Genomic DNA, 6,190 nt, shown 5'->3' with positions numbered 1-6,190 from the left:
ACACTGACGAGTAGTCCCATTTTTTCAGCACAAGAGGGAGTCGTATGCCTGTGTTTCAAGAGAGATGTGAAGGTTTGCACTAGTATTGGGTGATGTCAGATTTTTGACAAAGCATTGACCAAAATTCTGATAATATGATGTTTGACTATTAGTGCTTTCAGAATATATTTACCCACAATAACATCTGGAAAGCAACTGTATGTAATAGCTGAGCAGGTCATTTCTTTCAGCTAGAACAACTAAGTTGAGCTACTAAGTTCGAAAGCTGCAGCCTTTAAGAGCAGGAAATCAAACAACCAAACCAATATTTAACCTTACATCACGATTTATCAGTATGTCTGCTCTACACTCTGAGACTTTCTGTAGGTTGTCAGCACTGTTATCTTCCTTGTGAGATGCAGAAAGAGGTTGTTACTGTGCTGGTACTCGAGTTGGCAAGTTTTATATTTTGTCATTTCATTCTTTAACTAAAGCAAATGAAACATTGCATTAAACGTTTCTTTTGAGTTAACCACTTTTGTATTTCAATGTCCATTTTGTGTTTTGTTTGGAAAAATGATTGAGACACCTGAAGAGATTGCTGTTTGATAAAGATTGATGTTGCTTAAGAAAAATAAACCTTGTAACTGATGTGTGTAACCCCAAGACCACCACATCCATCAATACTATATCATATTTCGTAATCGTTTTAAAAACAAAATAATTTAATTTCTAGATTAAATTGAGTTTTCCTCTATGCACTGCTTGGACATGGTTGTCCATAACTCTAATAGAGTATGTCTTTGTCAACAGTATGACCAGTGTTGGGTCTTTATTTTATCAAACTTGGTCAGGTTCACATTTAGAGCTGCAATAATTAGTTGATTAAACGATCAGTCGATCGACAGAAAATGTATCTGAAATTGTTTTGATAATCGAGTAATCATTTGGATAAATTTTCAAGCAAAAATGCCCAAACCATTTGATGATTTCAGGTTTGCAATTAGGAAAAATGCTGCCCTTCTTTGTTTTACATTGTAGCAAATTGAATCTCCGAGTTTTTGACGACAACACCTCTACAACGACAACGCTCTAGGAAACTGTGTCACTGCTCTTTAGCGTTTTATAGATCAAACTATTAATCAAGAAAATAATCTGTAGATTAATCGATAATGAAAATAATCATTAAATATAACCCTATTCACAATAATGGAAGATTTAAAAAAAATGTTAATGAAGCTCTTGCTGTACAATTAGTCAACTGGGAAACACTTTCCTTTAAGTCCCCCTAATTAACGTATATAAGCACGATATAAACATCAGATTAATGGTCTATAATACTCTATAATGTAGTTGTAAGCAGATAAGTGTTTGTTAATGTATTTGTCTACAACTATCTATGAAAGACACAGTTGTAATGATATAAAATATGTCTTCATAGGTGTAGTTGTAATTGTTGACAAATGTTGTACATTAATAAACAATTTAAATGTCCTTACATTTTTTTACCACTATGTTATAGTGTGTTATAAACCATTTATTAAATGTTTGTATAATGCTTATATATGCTAAAAAGGCTTTAATGAATGAATGGTAACAAGAGGAAAGTCATATGTCAGATTCTTCTAATATGGTGGCTGTCAAAAGGTGGGCAGCAGGGTGTTGCAGTGATATGCAACCGAAACATGCAAAATATGCAACCGGAAACATGCAACCGTCTCAGCAAGTAGCCGCCCAACTGAAGGGCCCGTGAGAAAGACGTCCCTGAGCCGGGTTCGTCGTCCTGTCGTATTTTTGTATTATTCTCTTTGTGGCTGTTTTGTGTCTCTTTTTAGTACTTTTGCATCTCTGTAGGTGTTTTGCATCTCTTTGTAGTCATTTTGCATCTCTCTGTAGGTGTTTTGCATCTCTATTTGTTTTGCGTCTCTGTAGTTTTGCATCTCTTTGTAGTAGTATTGCGTCTTTGTAGTTGTTTTGTGTGTATGTAGTAGTTTTGTATGTCTATATTTGTTTTCCGTCTCTGTAGTTTTGCATCTCTTTGTAGTAATTTTGTGTCTTTTTGTAGAAGTTTTGCATCTCTATATTTGTTTTGTCTCTAGTTTCGCATCTCTTCAGCTGTTTTGTGTCTATGTAGTTTTGCATCACTTTGTAGTTGTTTTGCATCTCTATATTTGTTTTGCTTCTTTGTAGTTTTGCATCTCTTTGTAGTAGTATTGCGTCTTTGTAGTTGTTTTGTGTGTATGTAGTAGTTTTGTATGTCTATATTTGTTTTCCGTCTCTGTAGTTATGCATCTCCTTGTAGTCATTTTGTGTCTCTTTGTAGAAGGTTTGCATCTCTATATTTGTTTTGTGTCTCTGTAGTTTCGCATCTCTTCAGTTGTTTTGTGTCTATGTAGTTTTGCATCACTTTGTAGTTGTTTTGCATCTCTATATTTGTTTTGCTTCTTTGTAGTTTTGCATCTCTTTGTAGTCGTTTTGCATCTCTTTGTAGTCGTTTTGTATCTCTATAGTTGTTTTTGCATCTCTGTAGTTATTTTGCATCTTTTTGTAGTAGTTTTGCATCTCTATATTTGTTTTGGGTCTCTAGTTTTGCTTCTCTCTGTAGTCATTTTGCATCTCTTTGTAGTAGTTTTGCATCTAGATTTGTTTTGCGTCTGTTGTTTTGCATCTAAGTGTAGTAGTTTTGCATATCTATAGTTGTTTTGCATCTCTTTGTAGAAGTTTTGCATCTCTACAGTTGTTTTGTGTCTCTTTAGTTTTGCATCTCTTTGTAGTCATTTTGTATCTCTATAGTTGTTTTGCATCTCTATATTTGTTTTGCGTCTCTGTAGTTTTGCATCTCTTGGTAGTCATTTAGCATCTCTTTGTAGTAGTTTTGCATCTTTGTAGTTGTTTTGGGTGTCTGTAGTTGTTTGCGTCTTGTTGCATCTCTTTGAGCTAGTTGTGCATTTATTTGTGGTCATCTCACATGTCTTTGTAGTCATTTTGTGTCTCTGTAGTCGATTCGTGTTTCTAGTTGTGTTGTGCCTCTATGTTCTTGTTTTGCATGTTTAGTTGTTGTGTGTCTTGTCGCGTCTATTTGAGAGGTTGTGCATCTCTTTGTGGCCATTTCATGTGTCTTTGTAGTATTTTTTGGTCCTGTAGGTTTTTGCATCTTTTTGTAATAATTTTGTGTCTCTTTTTAGTCATTTTGTGTTTAGTCATTTCTTTCCAACAAGAAATGTTAAGTCACATCAAACAGAGCTTTGGGCATACGAGCCCCGAGAGCCCAGTGACCAGTAGGCCCATTCAATAATCCATCCATGAATACAGAACTTCAGTAAAATCTGAACCGGTAAACACCAGAAGGAACTACAAATTAATTTTGTTGTTATCAGTCACAGATCCAAAACATTTATAGAGTGCAATATTAAGCCGAATCAAAGTAATAGACCCTCACATATACTGAGGTATTAGATGGATCAGGTGCACATCAGATCATTCTTCCTGAATGTTTCAGTAATCTAACACAGCCAAAACTGAGTCCACGCCTGATGGCAGCACAGGTATTCATTATAGTCACTTATTTAAATCCTTGGTCATAAATAAAACAGAAGAGCAGGATTCATCATTGTTTAGCACCGGCCTCATGGGGAGGAGGAGGGTGCATCAATACTATTTAATCTTACTAAAAGGTGTATTTTGCGAGTTCCCAATAAGTCATTTTATTTGAGTGCCATTAGGCGGTCGTGCTGTGCCTGTGTCTCTTTTTGTACCTGAATTATCTGACCACTCAGTGGAGACAGTCATCAATGAGGCAGTGACTCATCCTCCCTCCCTCGCACTCGCTTTCTCTCCCTCTCCCTCTTCCTCTCTCGCCCTCCCTAATCCGAAATATGACTTAAACCTCGCATGACGTCATCGAGCCTGTGTGATTCAATCAGGAAGCCCTCAAGGACAACCAATGTTAATTTCATATACACAGGCGTGCTCCCTCAGTTCTCACTCTCACCTCTGTGTTGAGTGTCCATAACATCAGCAGGAACACATACTATACATAAATATATGCTTCTCGATTACTTTTTTTTAATTGTACTTGCACTGTAGTTACTTTGCAGACTAAAATTTGACATACAAAACCCATGACCAGCCAATGAAATATGATGAATTGTTAAGATGAAACTGCCCAACAGTATATAAAGTATTAAGTCCTTAGCAGTCTAACAACGTACTTTTACATTGCCGTATTACTATTTTTTACTTAAGTAGATCCAGATCTGAATTCTTCTTAAACGACTGAATGTACATCAACTTGTAATTCATTAGTACCACATAGTTAGTGTCTTAATTGGGAAATTGTCTGTGGCTTCACCATATAGCATTAAAACAATAAAAGACAATTAATGAGGACATATACTGAGACACAGCATCAACAAAAAACTTTTAAAAAACATAAATACAGTTACAAAGAAAGAAAGCAAAGAGGGGCAGGATGTACGATTTACTTATTTAATTAGTATTACTGATTTTTTTAGTTCATATAGAATTTTATAAAAAAATATTAATCAAATGTGGTCCAAACTTCTAATTTGATGATGTTGGCCAAATACTGCAATTTCTTATTGGCTTCTTTTGTGTTTGCCAACTTTAAAGCTGCTAATAAATATTTTTTATATTAACAATGGATGAAGTGACTGTGCATAATGTGAAAGGGGTCTCTCCTAGTGATGAACGCAAGTAGGATTATCACAATCTGCTTCAGGGCCGGTTTAAGGAATAGGCCATATAGGCGCAAGGGCGCCCAGTCTGGGGGGCGCTGGTCACCCTTTACCAAAAGGGCTAGAGCTGGCCCTGATCTGCTCTCCCTACAGCTCTATGGAGAGTTTTAGCATCTTTCAGCTTATTGTTTTGTTTTTCTAGCCTGCAACTTTAATGTTTTATTGTGTTTACACTACAGCTTGTTTCTGCTTGATGATTTTTTTTAATCATAAACGACCACAGAGACACAAAAAGTTTCATAAAGTTTATCAAGAGTGTCTTCACACCACTACTGTAGAGAAATTAAAAGATTAAAATATGAACAGTTTAGTGATAATAAATGTTTTAAAAGTGGATCAGCCATAAGAATGATCTCTTCTGACGAGCTCGAACTGGATTCATGTTCTCTAATTTGTAGCCGTGCACGGGGACACACTGTCTCAATGTTATCTACTCTTACTGTTTGTCTTTCCTGACAGTCTGCTTCTCCCTGATTTGAGTGGAAAAACATTCCTGCCTCTTAGTAAGCATGTGTATTTGTGTGTGTGTGTGTGTGTGTGTGTGTGTGTGTTGGTGTGTGTCAGTTATGATGGTACAAGGAATCTGCCCTGTATAACACCGCTGGCCAACAGGAAGCACATTCCGCTCCTTCCTGTTTGTGGCCCTCTCTCACTTCCTGCTAAGTGTCTGATAACTTAGAAAACCACTTAATCACCCTTTTGCCCAAAAACTCCTGCCAGCAGATTAAAATAATTGGGCAGTAATAATGTATTTTTAGTGTGTTTCATTATGATGGAGGAGATGATGATGATTCACGTGACATTCATTTCTATGGAAGAGGTATCAGCTCAGGTATTATTGTATCAGACTGATACAGCACAGACAATGACATTAAAGTTGCAGTGTGTAGGATTTGGCGGCATCTAGCGGTGAGGTTGCAGATTGCAACCAACTGAAACTTCTACCGTGTGCCAAGCGTGTAGGAGAACTACAGCGGTCAAACATGAAAAAGTGAATTGTCCGATCTAGAGCCAGTGTTTGGTTTGTCTGTTCTGGGCTACTGTAGAAACATGGCGGCCGGCTCTGTGAAGAAGACCCGCTCCCTATGTAGAGATAAACGGCTCATTCTAAGGTAATAAAAACACAATTATTCTTATTTTCAGGTGATTGAAAACTAAAGAAAACATACTTATAAACAAGCATATTGCTCACGTTGATAAGAGTATTTAATACTTGACAAATCTCCCTTTAAGGTACATTTTGAACACATATCGAATGTGTGATCAATTTGTGATTAATCACGATTAACTATGGACAATTGTGATTAATCCCGAATTCCCGATTGAATATTTTAATCGATTGACAGCCCTATTTTTTTACACGAGGTTAATGTTGTAAATTGAAACAAAACAAAACCTCAACAGAATTACTTGGTTATATTTAAGCAAAAAAAATACTTGGTTAGCTTTAATAA

General features: G+C 36.2%; 1 protein-coding gene across 3 annotated transcripts in view; it reads left to right on the top strand.

The window, feature by feature from the left end:
- Positions 1-614, top strand: part of gemin7 (gem (nuclear organelle) associated protein 7) — a 3,513-nt gene extending 2,899 nt beyond the window's left edge. For all 3 annotated transcript variants that reach the window (XM_037776377.1, XM_037776380.1, XM_037776378.1), the window contains exon 2: positions 1-614. This exon is cut by the window's left edge. The gene's annotated coding sequence lies outside the window, so the exon portion shown is untranslated.
- Positions 615-6,190: the final 5,576 nt, after the last annotated feature.

The sequence above is a fragment of the Sebastes umbrosus genome, chromosome 7, assembly GCF_015220745.1.
Source record: "Sebastes umbrosus isolate fSebUmb1 chromosome 7, fSebUmb1.pri, whole genome shotgun sequence".
NCBI classification, from domain to species: Eukaryota; Metazoa; Chordata; class Actinopteri; order Perciformes; family Sebastidae; genus Sebastes; species Sebastes umbrosus.
This window is presented reverse-complemented; position numbering and strand designations above follow the sequence as displayed.